Source organism: Thermobia domestica, chromosome 10 (assembly GCF_964235325.1).
Source record: "Thermobia domestica chromosome 10, izTheDome1.hap1.1, whole genome shotgun sequence".
NCBI lineage: Eukaryota > Metazoa > Arthropoda > Insecta > Zygentoma > Lepismatidae > Thermobia > Thermobia domestica.
The window spans coordinates 21,982,532-22,003,711 of NC_137463.1; the positions used below are offsets into that span (position 1 = coordinate 21,982,532).

The 21,180-nt window shown below is 39.8% G+C and overlaps 1 protein-coding gene across 1 annotated transcript in view; it reads right to left on the bottom strand.

Annotated features, from left to right (window-relative positions):
- The window catches only part of LOC145661415 (ionotropic receptor 75a-like), a 134,122-nt gene that overhangs the window by 42,035 nt on the left and 70,907 nt on the right, over nucleotides 1-21,180 (bottom strand). The gene's annotated exons all lie outside the window — the stretch shown is intronic.

The following is a 21,180-nucleotide window of genomic DNA, read 5'->3' on the forward strand; positions in this document are numbered from 1 at the left end:
AAAGATTGTCGTTTCATTATTTGATTCCTCGGTTTCAAATGAATGTCGGGCTCGTCGCACAAGATGTGGTCCTCGATGTATCGTTGGAAAACTTTACGTTGATGGCAGTGGCGAACATCAAGCGGCTGTCCTTTGTCCGTACATCCTTCCGGAACTTGTTGGATGTCAACAGTCATTCCAGTCGGAAACATACTATCAATGTCCGCGTATGGCTTCCACGAGTCGATGATCAGACACGACACTCGATCTCGAGGTGCTGCGTTGGGGTAAACATCTTTGCAGCACTTTTCCAGGAGCTCTTTGGTCATTTTCCGAACTTTGAGGCGACAACGTAAAGATTTGCAAATGTTGCGAGGGGTGGTCTTGGATTAGCAGGAATTTTACCAGATGTTTCCTTGAGTACGATGAATAACATTGGATGTAAAGTTCCGTTAGCACACAGAATCGGTTGAATTGTGTAACTGCGCTTAGTAGAATCAACGTTTTGGCAAGAAATACCGACTTCGATGTGCCGTGAACCTTTGATTGCCAAACTACGCCCTGTGTGCATTTCCAGTTGAAAACCAGACTGATCCATGTTGAAAAAGCTATCGACACCGTACCGCTCGATCTTGCCATTGACCCGCACTCGGAATGTTTCCAATTCCTCGGTTCGTTTGATCAACTTTTAACGTGTGATGAGTTTCGTGATTTTACGTGATGTCAAGTCGTAGGTGCGCTTGAATCTTTGAATCCAGCGGTCGCTTGCTTTGGAATTCGGAATACCACCGAGTTCTTTCGCTCTTGCATTTGCTCAGTACTTGATTCGAGTGTCATCGATGATTTCGCGATACTCTCTGGCTTTAATGAACTTGTCATAAATATGCTCGTAGACATCTCGCAGTTTTTCCTCCCGACTACCTCCTCTTTGATGTGCTTCGAGCCAACGGTTTGTTGATTTCCGAGCCGAGTCTTCATTACTGCTAAGGAACGAGCATTTGGACATGACGTACTTCACAGTTTTCCAAGTCTTCTTGTCTTGGTGAAAATCGTTTGTCCTCAAGGAAATGGCTTTGAACTTTTGTTTGGCAGTAAGACCTTCACTAGATGCTCTACGCCGCTTTGTAGGACTTGATTTGTAAGGAGAATCGACAGAAGTTGCTTCGGTATGCGAATCGTCAACCACAATTTGGAAATTCTCATCACTGTCACGCCCCACACATCCAATGTCCAATGTTTCCATGACTTCGACATCATAAACATCACCGCAGTTTGCAGCCAGGACCGTGCCCCAAACAATATTAGCCAGTTCGATTTCCTGTTGATTTGGTCGTGACTGCGCAAATTCCCGTGTGCGCAGGCGCTCCTGGAGGAGGTGAACAATGTTCGCAGGATTGATTTTATTCGTCACCTGCGTAGCCATGTCGCTTATTCGAGATCCCACACAAGTCTATCTGTCAAACATATTACGCTTAAAGTAGAGTCCACTATAATCAGTCACTCTTGATCCACACTCACAGGATGCAGAGTCCACACAATCAGTCCAAACGCACTGCTAATGTAATACAAAACTCTCTTCCCAGCCGTTGCCATACGACTACAACAGCGTTAAAACACACACTTGCAAAGAAACAGCAAGAACCAGCGCGAAACAGCACAAAACAACGCTTTCACAAACTACGGTCAGTTTTTCTGTAGCCACGGGCATGCTTGGCGGACTGCTTGGCGACGTTCCAATGGCGGTTACTACTAAACCTGGCTTTAGTCTGGTGAATGCCAACCCATTCCGCACATCGGGAGTCAAGGTCTACAATGTCCACTAGGTTTGGTCCCAAGGGGCGGGACAACTGTGTCGCGAACCTTGTAGGGAGTCTTCATCAAGATATCTCCAACTTTCTACTTTGTGTGTTCGTATCTTTCGTATGCATTTAAAGATGAATCTTAAATATAATCCTAAAATGCAGATGTATAAGAGAATATTAAACTACCGGGTATGCAGTTCAAATATCATCTTACACCAGACAATAATGTCACTCACTTCGCTCACATTAGTTAAACAATTTAATATACCATGATCGCACCAATTTCTTTTTCTGAAAGTAATTACATCAGCCTCTGGAGTGTGGTGTTTTTACATATAAAGTGTATACTGAACATCACATTTTGATGTATGTGGTGTTAGGTATACAGTATGTTACACGTAACAGAATATCGCTGGTTCTGTGTATGTGAACAAAATTATTAGATGTTCTTTAACGCAAAATTTAAAGGGAAAATTATGTGTTTTTCCACTGTTTTAATTGGTAAGTTCCCGAATACCTTAAAAATAGCTCTCCTGTAATTCCAAAGACGAACTCCCTTTCAACTTAGTCCTTAAGGACTTTTCTAAATATGCATTGCAACCAGAATGTTTTTTGAGGATTGAGGAGTAAGTCATGGCAACCCAGTATTATTTCGACAATAGGATGTATTAAAAATGTGATGTACAGCTGTATACAACTGAAAGAGTATCTATAATGAATATTTTGTTGGTAGGAATCATGAAAGATATTCCAAGGAACGCTGTGACATACACATGTTATTAAAAAGACCGTCTCATTATGATAAATCACAAAATAATCATCTGCATTGTCCACAGCTTGCTGGCAACGATGTGGAAGACATCGAATTAGGGCTGTGCGATACCGAAATTTCGATATCGACATTCGATATTTTTCTGATATCGATATCGAATAGATATATCGATATCGACATCGACAACATCCAATATTGATATCGACAACATCAACTATGGATATTCAACATATTGATTGATCTTGAATATTCATGTTGATATAGACAATCTGGTCTCAAAACGTTTCAATGGGGGATATCTTAGAATACTTGTTAGGCACAGAAAACAGACTTGTGTTCCTTCTAATACACCACTCTTTCCTCAGAAAAAGTTAATAAAAATAGTCATTTAATTTCTTTCCCAGCTATCATATTGGTCATCATTGCAGAAATAATGAGAGTAAATCTGGGTGACATAGAATATGCGTGATTTTGTGTGTGTGTGTGTGTAACTGTTTATTTCATGTATATCCATTTGTGAATGTGCACGTGTGGCAGTATGCGTTTGAGAGAGAGAGAGAGAAGTTCTTTCTATAACATGCACAAAAAATACTTGATCCAGATATGGGCGATAGGAGCCGCGGTAGCTCAATGGTAGAGCGTTCACCTCTGGTGCATGAGGTCCCGGGTTCAAACCCTGCTTCCTCCAAGTGAACTTTGTGGTGGACAGACACCGTTGCGTGGGTTACCTCGGGGTTCTCCCACTTTCTTCATTCCACCATTTTCATTCCTCATTATCACCGTCTCCTTAGCCTAACCGGCATAAGCGTGGACGTAAAACTCAAAAATTTCATTTCATTTCAGAGATGGACGAATGACGTACCAGATCAACAAAAACAAAATAAGGGGAATCCCCGTTTCTCTTTTGTGCTAATCATTTGATGCCTTACTGCAACAGGAAATCGATGCATATCTTTCAGTGCCATCTAGACAATGGTGCTATTCAGCCGGTTCGCTAGAACCGGTTGTTAATATATTTCGAGTTTGCTAAACCGTTTGTTATACCCAGACATAACAGTAAATTTTACCCAGTTATACCAAAAAAACGAGCAAGTTTCAGTTTGTTTAGCTTTGTTGTTAGAAATTCCTACAAATATATGATCTCTCAGAACAAGATATAAGCGATTTTTTCTTAATTTCAAATGGGCTGGTTAGATTTCGAGAATGAAAACTGGGATCACATCAGTGCAGTGCTGAGGGTTATTTACATTTGAAATGCATACATACCATTATCAATAATTGTTGATCCATTGCTGGGATAAGGTGTTTCCAATACTTCTTGACAAACATCTATTTTGGATAATTCGTTTCCAAGATATTGGTGGTGCTACCTAATTTCGTCACAACACCTTATATTAGGTTGCTGTGTAGGTCTCTAGTTGTCACTTGTGGTATCCAGTGAAAAATTTGCTTTTGTCTATCTTATATGATTTGCTTCCTAAGATCTTTCTATGTATCCATCTACTATCTATTTCTCATATATATACAGAAGGTCGATCCGCTTATATGTGTCCAATTTTGAAATAGCACTAACCTTATGAAAATCCATGGGACCACCATCGGTTGGCCTCAATGTGTTGGCCATGTGTTCTGGCAATAGCCCTGCACCGTAACTTCCACTGTAGAAGACTACGACGAAGTACAGGAAGTGGAATCTTCTCCCATTCCTCCCGGCAGGCTTTCCACAGGCCCCCGAGAGTAGTGACACGACGAGAAGAAAGTGCCCTTTCCAGTAGACCAAACCCGCAGAAATCCATGGGACTGACATCTGGTGATTTCACTGGTATATCATGAAATGGAATAGCACGAATACCGGTGTCTGTCTCCATCTGCTTTAGAAAGTTCTGGGTAGAACGAGATGTATGTGAGGAGGCCTTATCCATATGCACAGACACTTGCTTTATGGCATGCCCATACAAACGAGGCAGATCTTCTGTATAAATTGGGGTCAGTATATGTTGCTGAAAGAATGCAGAGTTGATTTTACAGTTTTTAGGGACCTGACGAATTGTTAACTTGCCCTGATTAGAATAACCGGCGACAACCTTTCGAGAAAGTTGCTTTGCAATGACGGATGAACGCAGGACGGCTTTTTGCATCTCGCGAAGTGTAAGTTATCGAGCGAATTTTGCCACAATCTGATAGATATGCCTATGCTTCATCTAGTGTGGCCCCAAACTTCCACTTTTCCCCAGATAGATGGCGTTCATAGAGGCGCCTGCTGTTGGTCTTTCTCTCACGGCGATGGGCCGCACTTAGGTAATGTCCATGACTTTTAAAGACCCTCCGGAGGTTTAATTTCCCACTCAGGGAGCGGTTAACAGTTGACTGTGGTATGTGGAGTCGAGCTGCCATCACACGTTGCGGAGGGGGATTTTCTTGTAAGGCCATTCGCCGCAACTTCTGAGCTACTTGTGGAGTCACTGTGGTACACGTTCGCTTCCCCGACTCCTTAGTGGGTGAATGCTTACCTGGTATGTCTTCTTTTTATACTGCTTGATTATGTTCTTGATAGTCGTCGAACCCAATGCACAACCATTTTCTTTGCACTGCTTTTGAATTTTAGAAACCGAATATTTGGCGTGGAAAAGTCCAATTACGTAGCCCTTCGAAAAACGGTTCACCTTTAGAGCCATGATGCACACGATACACAGTTTCGCTTGGCTGGCAACAGGGTTGATATGTTTAAAACAAAATGTTTAAAACAAGTGTTTAAAACATGTTTAAAACGACGGCTGTTGTTATATTCAGTTTGTTTTAAACGTTTTAAACAAATTGTTTTAAACTTTTTTTTTATAGTGTTTGAACATGTTTAAAACAACTAAAATATCAGATTGAGTAAGTTAATTTAATTTTCTAACAAACAACCCATTCTCAGCAGGATTTGTGCATGGAGTAAATTACAAGCAGAGTTATATTCTTATTATAACAGCAATTACTGAACGATATTCTGCACATCAATGTGTGTATAACTAAACCAACAGAAAGTCAAATAAAGTATTTCAATATTTCTTAATTTTCAAGAATAACGGAGGTTAAACACACCATACACTATTCTAAGATCCAAATTCACAAATTCAAAACTTGGGTATTTTTTGATCACTATCATTTCCATAATAATGAAGAGTTCTCACATCATAAGCTAGAAGAAATGCTCTGGCAAATACAATACAACTCATAGAAAGGAGCAGTGGCTAGCCTACAAGGAGCAAATGACATATTTTAACTAAACAGTTTTGAAGATACATCTCTATCTGCAACATGGGTAGCTAATAATGGTTAATGTCTACGGCCTAACAACACAATTAACTCTAGACGCCCGCCAGGGATTTTAACAAAATGGTAGACTCTTACGTTCGGGACTCTGATGACCCCCTAATTATCACAGAGTCATGAGTTATACACCATTTGAAAGCTTATAAACCACAAATTCCAACGAGGTAACATTCGTGAAATACCCGCCGTATTCGTAGAACAGACATAAAAATCATTAAAAATATGAAAATATTGACTTTGCGGGGCCCTGGCAACCCTTGCAGTCACCCTACGCTGACAAAATAATGAATATGTAGGCCACATACTTGTGACTATAATATATGAAATGGTAGCCATTGCTGCCATTGCGTAATGAATTCGTTTTATGTAGGAAATATTTTCAATATATATATATATGCGCAGAAAACATTCATTGAATTAGACATTCTCTCCCCTCCCTTACTATAGTACCACGTCCATATGCAAATCATTTTTGCTGAACACATCATGTATACGAACAAGAATTATGCTTGTAGACCACTTCAGTGAAATATATCTTGTGTTATATGGGATCGTCCCGAAAATAAATGTAAATTAACCAAATTTGACCCCCTCTTCCTCTATAACCAACAAGTACACATACAGGTTACTATCATGTAGGGACTACCTCATTGCTTCACATACCAATTTTTATGGCCACAAACGGGGGAGGAATACCCGCCAAAACCTGATGAAAAAAATTTGATGAAAAATTCAAAAATCGAACTTCATCCTTCCTTTCTCGGCCGTACATACGTACCCCCTATAAACATAAAATGCAACTGACGGGAAGCTTCATCCCTCAAAAATACGTTGGTACCAAATCATCTTTCTAGCTTAATTAGAGGCTGAGCTATTGATGTTTGTTGTAAAAATAAGTGTAATTTACGTCAAAAAAAACTTAAACTCCAAAAATTGGCTAACTTTGCCCCTTCCTGCTGCTCCATATAAGCAAGAAGTACAAATACACGATATTACCCTGTAGTGGCCTACTTCATTCCTTCATGTAAGAATTATTATGAATCTATCCCCCAAGAGGAGGAATGGCCCCCCAAAAAAACTGTTGAAAAAACCGATATTTACCATCCTGCCCTTGACATAAAATACACACCAGCAAAGCTGCATCTTTCAGGAATAAATTGGTACCAAAACCATCTCACAGCCTTAATTTGAGGTTTAAGACTGAGTCATTGAGGTTTAAAGCCCTGATACAACAGTTGCGTCAATGGGCGTTTAAAGATCAAGAATGCAGACGACCAGTAGAACGTAACACAAAGAAACTAAACTACATATTCCGTGAACGGAGATCGGTAAAATCCCGATTTCTTTATCCGGAATTGAACATTTGGGCGGATAGGGATGCGCACGAGACAAGATTTGAGGCTGAACATTTGGGCGGATAGGGATGCGCAGGAGACAAGATTTGAGGCTGCCTCGTCTCGAAAATGTGCTGTAAAAGTGATGTCTCGACTCGAAAAATGTATAGTTCTCTATAGGAAGAGCTGTGTCTCGACTCGAATTTTGTCACGAAAATTCTGTCTCGTCTCGTCTCGAACGCATCCCTACGGATCGAGATTAGGGAAGTTCCCGAAATTTGGTCTAGCGTTTGAATATAGATGGGAAGCAATACCTAAGAGTGTAAAAATGTAATATATATGGCTATTTAGATTATTGTTTTAAACAAAATAAACATTTTAAATATGTTTTTTGTGTGTGTTTAGACGTTTAAAGCCCCGTTTCATGCCCCGTTTCATGAGCTAAATTAATGTAGGGCTTGGGGACTATGCCCCCCAACATTCCATGCTAATATGTAATTTTCTTTGTTGACTTCATTTCTTAACAGAATAAAACCAAATTTACACAGGATTAGTATGGGTTAAAAATTTGGTTCGGGGCTAAAGAACGTTTAAATATTCGGGGCTAAAGAACGTTCGGGGCTAAAGAATATTCGGGGCTAAAGAACGTTTAAAATGTTTTAAACAAAAAAAACACGTTTTAAACAGAAAAAAACGTTCTTTTTGTTTTTGTTTTAAAAAAACGTTTCTTATTTCAACCCTGCTTGGCAGACGATAGAATGGACCTCCAGGTATAGCACACGCGTTTAACCACTTGGTTTGGTCGCTTCTATGGTCAGGGGTACGGGTATAAAATTGGACACATATACGCGGATCGACCTTCTGTATAACCAGCTGTTAAAAAATTAGAATAGCACCACTGCCTACAGATATGGAAGAAAACCTTCACTGGAGGAAATCTGACAGTGGCTTTCCAAAATTAGCTCTTCTGGCTCGTAAGTGTTTGTGTAGCTACCAGCGTTCTATCAGAAAGAGTATTTAGTTGTGGATGCAATATCGTAACTCGTGCTCGTACTTCACTTAGTGCAGAACATGCGAAACAACTTATTTTCTTTCCATGAATTAAAAAGTTCGTTCCTAAATAGCAGTGTCATGAACTTCAATGCATCATACATTTCTAGTTGAAAACTCAGTGCTAATAGGTATATTTCTAAACAAGACAGTTATTGTTCATTTTTCTCTCTGTGTGTGATGTATGTGTTTGTGTTCTTCTAAGCTAATCCATTGGCTTTACAAATTTAACACTTGGACTTATTCTTTTGTAGTATTCTATTTTAATATTCAAGTTAAAAAACTACGCGATCAATCGAGATCTCTTTCATGGTATCATTAAATTGATAATATTTTGTATTAAAGAGCTTTATGCAATGACGTGACATCTCCCACATGAACTGCAGAGGTTTATTATTATTGGTTTTGTGCAAACTCATATCTAAAAGTGTTGATGTTTTCATTAAATTTAGGCTAAAGCTTATACCATTATTCAGTTTTGCTTATGAAATCAATTTAGAAAGGTTCTAAGTCATTCCTAATAATAGTGCACCTAATAATGCATATTCTAATACTTAAGCCAATTCAAAGAAATAGAGAAGTGTTGATACTACCTAAACAGAATATAATGACAGAATGCAGGCTTTTGTATGTTTTAGTGGACTGAGTCATGCGGCTCAACTTACATCTAATAACCACATACAAATAAACGGAAAATTACTACTTTGCACAGAAAACGAGTAAATTCTTGTTTCCCTGTCTGTTTAGATTTAAGCAAATATTAGCACTGGCATTTGATTCTTCACTCGCAATGGCAATACAGCACAAATATTAATTGGAGTGAGGATATCAAGTTGATCCGGTTAAGGAATGCAGCCTGTTAATGATGAGAAATATTTTGGAGGGTATAACTCCCGGGCTCTGCACTGGTTTTGGCTTTATCTTCGAAAGGAATATCATTTCTGCCCAATATAATTTTTGCACAAGTTTAGTTTGATTCGGTGAAGAAGTGCAGCCGATAATGTAAGTTAAATATACAATATTTAGGTGGATTAAGTAGACGTAGAAACATCCCTACCCCACCGCCGATTTGGACTATCTTCAAAAGGAACCAAATTTTTAACCCATACTAATCCTGTGTAAATTTGGTTTTATTCTGTTAAGAAATGAAGTCAACAAAGAAAATTACATATTAGCATGGAATGTTGGAGGGCATAGTCCCCAAGCCCTACATTAATTTAACTCATGAAACGGGGCGTTTTTCTGCCTCATACGAGTATCGTGCAGTTTGGTTTCATTCGGTTAAGAAATGCAAATATCGCGAGCCAAAAAGCGTTATATATATAAAGCAAAACCAGCAGCGATTTTTTCGAGACAGTGTCAAACACCAATATCGAATATCGATAATATCAATATCGTAATCGAATATCGATATCAACAACATTGATATCCATATTAAGTATCGTTATCGACGATATCGGATATCGATATCGATATCGAATATCGACGATATCGCATATCGATATCAAATATCGACAATATTGGATATCGATATCGAATATTGACGATATTGAATATCGATATCGAATATCGACCATATCGGATGTCGATATCGAATATCGACAATATCGATATATCGACAATATCGATATATCGACGTCGATATTTTTGCGGTATCGATTATCGATATAAGCTGATTTCGATATCGACGATATCGATATATCGACATATCGCACAGCCCTTCGTCGAATACGATCGGCAGCACCATGTCTGAAGTGGTTGATGTGTTCGCGAACAACATTTTCAATATCGAGGCGGGCCCAATATCGTCCACCATGTAGTTGTTTCTTCACCTTGCAGATAAAGCCAAAATAACACAGTGACCAATCCGATGAATACACTGGATATCCCAATTCTCCCATCTCCATCGGGGCAGTAAGTACCGTACTCAAGCTGCCTGCCCCATCAGGATCCTGCCGCCTATAGTCGGACAATTTGTCCATGGCTACCAGCTGCCGCGGTCAGATTGCCGGCGCCGGACACCGGCGTCTTTCCGCTCGATTTTCGACCGCGACGAGCAAAAAGAGATTCATTCACCAAAAGAAAACAAACAGAGTTAGAAGGTAATTTGTTGCTTCAAAATACGAATTAGGGCTTATATTTCCCTCGTATAAAGCTTTCTCGAAACAGTCGGCAGACAGTCGGACGACGACTGCAAAAAGAGACTATCGGCAAATTCTTGAAAAACAACGTCGGCGAAAGTTTCAATAACGCGTACCAGCGGCAAAGATTCGAATTTTGGAAAATGAATAGAGCCTGTATCTTCTTTAATAATGAAGTAAAAATTGAAACTCTCCGAAGGTTTTTCTTGTGGGACGGCACTAATTCCATAAAATACGTCTTGTGAAAACGGAGTAGGCAGGGGGTCGGCATACAGCGGACGGAATGACCGCAACAAATTATGGTTGTAAAGACTTCGAAACGTTGACGGCGTGCCGACCATTAAAAAGGTAAATGTATGAAAAGAAATGTAGTAAAGGGACTGCACGTAAAGGGTATATGAGAAGTAAATACTTAAAATAAGAAACAAGTACGAGAGGATCCTTGACAAACATTTTGGAAGAAGACGGCAAACAGCGGACGAGCGACCACGGCAAATATTATCGGAAAGACGCCGAAACGCTGGCGGCGTGCCGACAAGTAAAACAGCCGAAAGAAGGTCGGCAAACAGCGGACGGACCGACCTTGGAAAGATGCTCTTACAGGCACCGAGACGCTTTTGCCTCTGAAGAGCCTGATTGCAGAAATCGTAGTCTGGTTGCGCTGCCTGTATGTTCGGTTCGCGTTCTTCATTTGTCACATGGTGATGCAGTGTGGGTAAACTGCTTCAAACAAAGTTCGTTGAGGTGAGTTTACAAGTGGGGAAAAATGTGTATGATAAAAATATTCATCCATTGGAACTCTATCAAGTTGCTGGTTAAACAAATATCACGAAAACATGATTTGTAAGTACCCCCTGGTGGGGAAGACGACGAATAAACTAAATAATAGTATTCCATGTGAAACCTGCGGAATCGTGTTCTGAGTATGAAGTGAGAGAGCTATATACATGTGGTGAGTTAATTTAATATTATGCATATACATTTCAAATTGTCATAAATTTTATATGTTGTGTTACATATGTTAATTGTTGCTGCGCATGAAAAAGATTCGGTTATAGTATGTTCCCGCGCACTGGTGTCTCTGGCATGTAAAATTTGGGAGGGGTATCAAAGAAAGTGATTTAAATCGTACTACCTAGCCCAGCCTGTGTATTAATTAACTTCGATTCTATTTGTTACCTTTCTGCTTACCTTCACGAACCCCCTAAGGTATTCAAGAACTCGATTACAATTGTAGGGTCCGCGCTGGCTCAGTGGTAGAACGTTCACCTCTGGTGCTTGGGGTCCCGGGTTCGATCAAAAGCCATCGCCACGTGAACTTTGTAATGGACAAACACTGTCTGCGTGGGTTTCCTCGGGGTTCTCCCGTTTATTTACACTTTCTTCATTCCACCATTTCATTCATTACTCATCATCACCGTCTTTTTTAGCCTAACCGGCATAACCATGGGACAAAAAACTTAAGAATTTCACTTAATTTTTATTTAAAAAACGAGGGACAGTTAAGAAACTGTAGTACACGATTTTCTTCTTGAAATTGCAAAAGTTTACATGCCTTAGTTTTTAAGGTAAGCGGCTTCTAACTCAACGGCAATGCATTTCTGCAAAGTGTACGAAAGCTGTATTTTATGTTTACAACTGAAGCGTTACTAGCATGAAACCATAACAAGTGATATTGAAATATGTATGATTACCAAAGCCCACATGTTTTCAGTACCCTCGCTTACGCTTATACCCACCGTCGCTGACGCACATGTTCCGTTCAGACACACCCCCGCGGTACCGCACGGGCCCACCAGCGAAGCCCTGCCCTGATTCAGTTATATAGAATTCGTGCTTTTTAATGGCCAACTAACACCAGGGGTGGATCCAAGGGGAGCGATAGGGGCGATTGCCCCCTTCCCAAAAGAGGAAACTTTCTTATTTTATATATTAATAAAACCCATTCCAGAGTTTAGAGTACTTAAAAGTAGCTCTAAGTAGTAGTATTACAACCTCCCTCCCTCCCAAAATTCCGTCCTAGATCCGCCCCTGACTAGCACAGGTTGATTTATGTTTTTGCACTGTAGTTTTTATGCCCCTGACCTAATGTAAAGTAATCGAACGTAACTTAATCTAATCCAACCAAATATAACGATCGGAGTACGTTTTGGTACATTTTTTTTCGATTTTCAAATCGGTACAACAGTAAATCCCTAAATTTAGGTTAGGTTAGTTTGGATAATTTTTAGATTAAGTTCTCGGACTTAATGCTAGAGGTGATAGCTTGATTTTGTCTTTTTGTGAATAGTTGTTGTATAAGAGAGTGAGAAAGTGACCCGCAACCTTTTCTTATGGCAAAAATACTTAATAAAGCGAGGTGGTCTACAGGCTGCACTCCTATAATACAATCAAAGGAACGCTATTTCCAAGCAGAAATCGTACTCCAGGGGAAAAACGTCAGCGCAGTGAGTGGTACACTGAGAAAAATAATCGGTAACTAACTGGAGGTTAAAGGATAACTTGGCTGCTAGAACCAGTTAATAATTTTATCTATGCCTAGTGTGATATTTTCATGTCGCCCAGTGGAAATATTTTAGAAGCAATAAGAAAGAAATTGGTGAAATAATTAAAATTTTTCATGAATTAATCCGGGTGGTGCGCTGAAAATAAACCTGAACGAGCGCAAGTTCGGATTTGTACATAAGTTTTAAGCCTAAATAACAAAAGGAAGATAATTATCTTAGAGAAACGTGGACAATTTCTCATAATGCTTAGTGCCGTGACAAGGTTTGTGTTTCTTAAGTATTCTCTAGTATTTAGTGTCTCTTTAGTAACCTAATAAGATCCACTAGATTATATACTGCAGGACTTGTTTCACATGTGAGCGAAAACTTCCAATTAAAAAAAAAAACACAGGAGAAATGAAATACTGATTAAATGCTCTTGTGTACAGGTTTACTTGTGGCGCAATACTAGAAAGAAATGTTGAAAAAATATAATTCTTTCATCAATTTCGTTTTTATTGTCCCCTAGACGGTTTCCACTGGGCGGAATATATTTTACTTGGCATAAATAAAATTCGAGGGGACCTCTAGAAGTAATTGTTGAAAAATTATAATTCTTTTACGATTTGCGTATAAATATGGCTTCCAGATGTCTAGCATAAAAACAGCGCAAAAATGCACAAAACAATCTGTGCTGGGTGGCCACTAAATAGCACGAATGCTATCGAACCGAGTCAGATAGGGCGAAGCTGGTGGGCCCGCGCGGGAATGCGTCCGAAGGGAGCAGGCACGTCAGCAATAGTGTGTATGCGCAGAGGTGAGGGTAGTGGAAGGAAGTGCGTTTTGAGAATCTTACAAGTTTCAACAACACTTGTTGTTGTTTCATACTAGTAATTCTCCACTTGTAAACAAAATACAGGTTCTGCACACTGTGCAGAAATATGATGCCGGTGCACACGGTGCAGAAATAAGCCGCCCGTGGAAAATAACACCTAATAGAGCCATTTTTCATATGCACTCATTTGTTTTATTCGTCATAAAGCACTTGTAATGATTTTACACTAGTAAACCTAAGATACAGTTGTATTACATTGTATGTAATTAAGTTACCTGTACAAATTTGTTCCTTATAAAGATGTCTTTTCACGGAAACTATTGAATTTTACCTGTAAATCTTCCAAAATGTAATGCACGAAAACTACACCTGCACCAGACTGTCTTATTTTGATTTTTTGCGGGCAGCAGTGGCTCAGTGGTAGAGCGTTCACCTCTGGTGTATGGGTTTCCGGGTTCAAACCCTGCTCCTGCCAAGTGAACTTGTGGTGGACAATCAACATGTGCGTGGGTTTCCTCGGGACTCTTCTGTTTCCTCCTACTTTCTTCATTCCATCATTTCATTCATCTATCATTTTCGCCGTCTCCTTTAGCCTAGCCAGCATAAACGTGGGAGGTAAAAGTCAAAGATTTTTTTTTTTTTTAATTTTGATTTTATGTAATATCTAAGAAAAAAAGTCACACCAAAATACTTCTCAAACAGAATAAAGCAAATGTCTCCAAACAGAATGACACGAATTCCTAATTCCTCTGCCACTTCCTCATTAAAACGTAGTGATGTTCTAGCGGTATAAGTCAAAGCCTTATCCATATGGATCATCACCTGGTTCGCGTCTGATAGATACAATTGTAGGATATCTCTCCGGTAGGTGAATATCAGAATGGATTCTTGGAAGTATTTGGCATCCACCTTCAGGTTTTCTTCGACCTTGTGTATCATCAACGTACCCTCATATGCGAATCCCGTAACAACCATAAAAATAAAGTATAATAAATAAAACTTCGTTTAAACTCAAGCATATGTAATAATAAAATATTTTTTTTGCTGTATATTAAATATGTTCTTTTAATAACACGGTTTATGTATTATGACTTATTCTTTAAATGTTGAGTTTCTGCTGCCGAGTTATAGTTTTGTGATCTCGAGATTTTTTTTTAAGGATTTCTCAAAGTTATTTGTTCATTCGATTGAATTCTTATTACAGATGGTTTCTGCAGGGGCGTCATTTCAGACTTCGCTTGAGGGGGGCAAGAACACTATCGACATTAGACTTTCACGTTTGTACTAGTATATTAGTAGACATCGATTAAAGTCTACGTATTCTTCAAATCCTTGGGGGGCAATTGCCCCCTCCTGCCCTCCCTAAAGGACGCCCCTGGGTTTCTGTTTTAGATACGCTATTCAAATTGACTCCTAGGGGAAAATAAAATGTATTTGTTTTAAAACTTTTGTCATTTCTGCCCACCTGATCGATTTTACCTGTAGTTTATTTAAGTATATGTGCATTTTATTTGTTCCACTAACAAGGTTTTATTTTAAGGTGTATTTTATTTATTTTATTTTAGTATTTTAAGGTGTGTTTATTTTGTATTCAGCCGAATATAAAATTCTCAATTGCCAATTCAATAGTGTCGCAAAACCCTGACGCGTATAGAAGTTCTACTTCAAAGTAATATAATGCGATCTTCACTCAATATAATATTCTATTTTAATACATCGTTTTGTCTGATGAGGGACTTAGGGATTTATTGTTTAACTTGCACCTTCAAAGTAATGTTTCGAAGATTTCCCAAGAAACTCCGATTGCTACCACTGGATACACGGCAGGATTTCTTTTCTTTTCTGATTCTCCTTTGGGGTGGCGACCGTACTGTTGTAATAAAGATTAAGTAAAAGTTAACTGTTTCGACTGTTAATTGAATTCTTCATCAGTGACTACAATTTTGATTGCTCTTACAGGTTTTCTTGTACATTTTTAAATGTTGATTTGTATCAAAGTAACATCAGTCTATTCGGTTCTCCGCGTTCTTCGCGTATCACTGTCATAGTATAGCTGCTTTGTAAACATTTTTGTACTATCCATTAAAATTAGCTACTTTCAATGGCCAATATTTTTTATTAGAGCATAACACTGGGAATTTAGAAGCAAATGACTGCTTCCATTTTAAGAATGAAATGAAATATCTAGTTTAACGTCTCACGATTACGCATTGAGGCTAATGTAGACAGTGATGATGAGAAATGAATGAAATGGTGGAATGAAGAAAGGGGGAGGAAACAGAAGAACTCCGAGAAAACCCTATGCGCGCGGTGTTTGTTCACCACAAAGCTCACTTGGTCTGGGATCGAACAGGGGCCCCACGTACCAGAGGTGAAGGCTCAACCACTGATATACCTCGGCCCTTTCATTTTAAGAATGAGTTCCCCATCTAATACAATTATATTTTTCGGAGTCAGTATATACAGGTCCACTAAACTCAAAACAATCCGTGAGCTCGTTCGTGGCTAAACGGGTAGCGTACGCACCTTTGACGTGGGAGACCTGGGTTAAATTCCTGGTGGGAGCTCGTGTAGTTCGGATTCCACGTTAATCAATAGGTACAGTCTCATATAGCCTCGCTACTGCAAGGGACGTTAAACTGAAAATCAAAACAATCCGTGGAACACTAAACTCAAAACAATCTAATCCAATCCAAAGTTTCTACTGTTAGAGATTGGTACAAAGGGTAGACATGTCTATTCGTAACCCTTCTGACTGGCTTTTCACAATCCTTCAATGGTGCGTGGCTCTTGTGTCTGAAGGCTCGTTTCAATAGGCCGAAAGAGTAGTAATTCATCGGTGAGGCATCAGATGTCTTTCACTGAATGCCTGTGAACGGGTTGGTATGAATGAAAAGTTTCTTCTAACATGTGTTGAGGAAGAGATTCCTCATTTAGAAGCAAGGAATGTCATGGCGACAAGCTGTATGCGGCTCTTGGCAGACCAGAGAGTTGAGCTCTTTATGCCCCAGACGATTATCTCACGCCGCCCCGTAACCTGCTCCTTTTAACACCCATGAGAAGCCATTTTTAGATAAACTGAATACACTCTACTAGCACAACTTTATAATGGCCTGTAACTTAGTTTATGGTGCCTTCTGAAACGAGAACTTCCCCTGAAAGACATTAACGTCCAAGTTGAGAACCAGTGCTTTAACTTACAAACGACAAAATTGAAATAATAATTAGTACGTCAAAGGGTCAAAACTTTTTTCTGCTTCTAATGTGACTACTAGCACAAACACGTTTTACACTCAGTTAGCTACTCTGATTTCACTCAAGGTAAATGCAGAGTTATGCACGTCCCTGCCCACTAGCTCTGAAGAGTGTAAAAATGTCTCACCCAGTTGACGATCTCTGGTATAGGGGTTAGAGCGTTGGACTCATGTATGTATGGTCTCGGGTTCAATCCCCTGCTGGAGTACCCCAAATTTTCGCAGTCTACCCAGCGTCGTGATGTACACTGGGATCATTTAAATAAAAGACGTATCGGTCTAGAATTGGTCTAGAATTCCCCGGTACACCTGTTGGAGGCAGGTGACTACATATTCGTCACTCAGGTAGACGCAGTTCCTGCAACCTCTAACATATAGCGTTGAAGCCGGTTCAGGGCCACAAGGTCTATTACACTGTGTACTTTGGTCTGGTTTTGGTGTGATGAAGTATATATTCGATTGTAATAAATATACGTGATGTGTCACCGCCGTACACATTGAAGAGTATCTTTTACAAAGCATTATATTTGTTCCATTTTAGATACTTCATTTATTTCTGGAAGCAAGTTTCGAGGGGAAAATGTTGCTCAAGAAAGAAAGAAGTGTTGCAGTGGAAGAAGACCCACGGAGAGCAGTAGCGTAGCCAGAATGTGTGTTTGTGGGAGGCAAGTGCTGTTATAGGTACATATAGAAAAATTACAAACAAAAAATATATAAACCTAAGTACTAAAGTACATTGTCGGACCTTTTTTTTGGGGGGGCGGCCCCTCTGGGCTCCCCTTCCCTACGCTACTGACGGAGATTATTGAGAAAAATTATATGTACTAACATCCTTAAAGTAGTGCTCTCAAACGGGTCGGGTCAGGTCAGCTCGGGTCGGGTTGTCGGGTCGGGTCAGTCGGGTCAGCTCGGGTCGGGTTATCGGGTCGGGTTGTCGGGTCGGGTCAGTCGGGTCGGGTTATCGGGTCGGGTCAGCTCGGGTCGGGTTGTCGGGTCGGGTTATTTGGGTCGGGTCAATCGGGTCAGCTCGGGTCGGGTTGTCGGGTCGGGTTGTCGGGTCGGGTCAATCGGGTCAGCTCGGGTCGGGTTGTCGGGTCAGTCGGGTCGGGTTGTCGGGTCGGGTCAGTCGGGTCAGTTCACTTTGGTCAACTAAGTTTAGGTTGAGCTTAAACTCTGCTGGAGTCGAAAACTGCTGTTTTACACTAGCTGCCTAATTTAAAATAGCAATTTTCAATTGATTTTATAGAAGCCATAAATGTATTTTGAACACTTGCAGCTAGTGTTTTTATGGTAAATGCTTATTTTTGTACTTGTGTGTACTTTAATTTTTAAATGTGGAAGATTGATTTTACCAATCGACTGTAATATTAATATCTAAGCCAATATGGAGTCTGGATTTAGAACAAAACTAGAAGTTGTTTAAGCAAGGCCAAAAGAAAGATTGGATATGGACAACCAAGCCCAAGCAGGGCCGCGGTAGCTCAGTGGTAGAGAATTCATCTCTGGTGCATGGTGTCCATGGTTCGATCCCAGCTTGTGTTAAGTAGGCTTTGTGGTGGAGAAACGCCGTGTAGTGGGTTTTCTCTGGGTTCTCCTGTTTCCCTCCACTTTCTTCATTCCACCATTTCATTCATTTCTCATGGTCACCATATCCCTTAGCCTCGAAGCAGAATCGAAGAACCTTAAACTCAGGGGTGTAGCCAAGGGGGAACCATCGGGTCCAGGCCCCCCAAATGGTTTCCTGCCCCCCCCCCCCAAATGACCAGCTTTAAAAACATCATAGTAAAATTATCTCGCTTAGTTTATTTAAAAGTAACAAAGTTATTGACAATTAATAATTTACGGTAAAATAGTATGGAGAAATATTGTTTTTCCATACCGATCGAAAAATAGGATACATTTTTGTGACAGCAGATTACACAATTTACTGCGATTTATATTTGACAGTTTAAAGACAAACATTTTAACAAGGTATTATAAATACAGCCATAAAACAAAGGTACTAAACTGATTTGTAAGTACATTATATTTTTATATGCTTTAACAAGTATTTTAAAAGACAGAGAATGGAAAATTTGGTGAGAAACAATGTTTTTATTCAGTTTGGATTTCATTCGCTCTCTTTTATTTCTACTCAGTGTAATAAAATTATTGTTTTTTTTTTTTAGTCACGAATAATAAATAAATATTTTTGTCAGGAAACTATAAAGAAATTAAGTGAAATTTAAAGAAAATCAATCTCGTGTACCTAGGTTCTGTATACAAGGTCTTAAATTTAAATAAAAAGGTAACCAAGAAAAGTTTTGTTGCTTTTTCACCCACCACATTCGAACATCGATACGTCACCTAACCTGGAAGATCAAAAATAGTCCCCATCAACATCGACGACCTTCTGAAAACGTTCTGGAAGGCCATGAAATTCATCGCGGTAGAAGTTGGTGGGCCGTGAAACGAAGAAGGTATCTGGTGCATTTTGGACTTTTACTAGGGATTTGAATTGGCGGCCTCTAAGGTGCAATACCCGGGGGTAATAATCGGACGGTGCAATACCCGGGGAATATAGTGGTTGCAATATTGTTTCCCATCCAAGGCGGAGAATGGTGTCCTGAGTCATCCTAGCCACGTGGGACTTAGCGTTGTCCCGTAAACGAGGACCCATTTGCAATTCAGAAGTGATGGCTCCAGAGTTTTGAGTTTTTGTTGAGCACAGCTCAACTGCTGACACTACACAGTTGCATTGATACTCTGACCAGCTGGTAGCAGTTCCCGATGCACGATGCACCAAACACACAGAAGGACCTTCTTCTGGTACAGTGCTGGTTTCGGCTGTTTTGAAGTCGGTTCATGGGATTGCTAACCAATGCTAACCAATGATGACGGCGCCGTGGAGCTTCGTATAGGACCCACTTTTTATCACATGTCAACGCCCTGTCCAGAAATGGCTCCGAAACAGTAAATAAACCCATGCGACTGCCGCGTTGCCTTCTGGCCCGGAGTCAAAACATGTGAGATCCAACTTGTAGTGCTTCCCAACTTGATGGATGTGCTGCCGAATGGTTTCTCCACACACTGAATTGTAGTCTCAGTTCCTCTTTGTACGTACATGTGTTGGTCTTCTGGCATGTGGTGTTTTCGGGTGTTTGGTCATCGTCCTTAAACTGGTTAAAACATCGCTGTACTATCCGCGTCGTCACGATACCCTCAACAAAGGCTTGGCATATTTTCTGTCCCGCTACAGCGGCGTTTGACCTCCATTTGAACTCGTTCAGCACACATGCTCTTATGACGCTCTGTGGATGTCCCATGTTCCCTCTGTCTTTACGCAAGTTCACTGTGTATCTGAATTGCCACAACCAGGTAGTATGTTGGATATACCCACACCAACAACTGACGTTCGCCTTATCTCCACTCGCATTCAACTCACGGTGTGAGGTCCAATTGAACACAGACCTCCACGAAAAGGGACAGAACTTTCTGGTTATCTTTATAGTTATGCACAAAAGTATAGCGTTTGGTCCCGGGCAGTAGTTCTTAATTAAGCATAATAAAAACTATCTTGAATATAATTTATGGATAATAATAATAATAATAATAATAATAATAATAATAATAATAATAATAATAATAATAATAATAATAATAATAATAATAATAATAAATAAGATAAAATAGTGTTTTTAGTTTTCCAGAAGGAAACCAAAATTTTCCTTTCTTTTAGGCCTGAAAAACACTAGCAGCAACACATTTTTTGCTTTGTACATTGTAGCCGCCTCCCCCCCTCAAAAACGACGGGCCCTTCCTAGACGAACCTGCTGGCTACACCCCTGCTTAAAGTGAATATTTCATTTTATTTTACCAAGCCCAAGGACATCGATACAAGAACAAGATAAAGATTGGATATGCAAGACGAATTGCATAGTAATCTTGCTCTTGGCCTTGTTTTGGTGATCACCAAGTAGCGATGAGCGTATTTTCTAGCTTTCCGTATAGTATGAAATACCATAATCAAAATCACACTTGGTCTTCATTTGTACCGATGAGGTGAGCATTCTTGGCTCTTGTATAGCATGAAAGATCACCAAGACTACGAAATGCAGGACCAAAACTTGACTGCAAGACAAAGAATAAGACGCAGTATTGATGACCAAGACCTAGGGAGCGAATTGTTTGAATTTCATTTGTTGGGCTGAAAGTGATGAAATAAAATTAGTA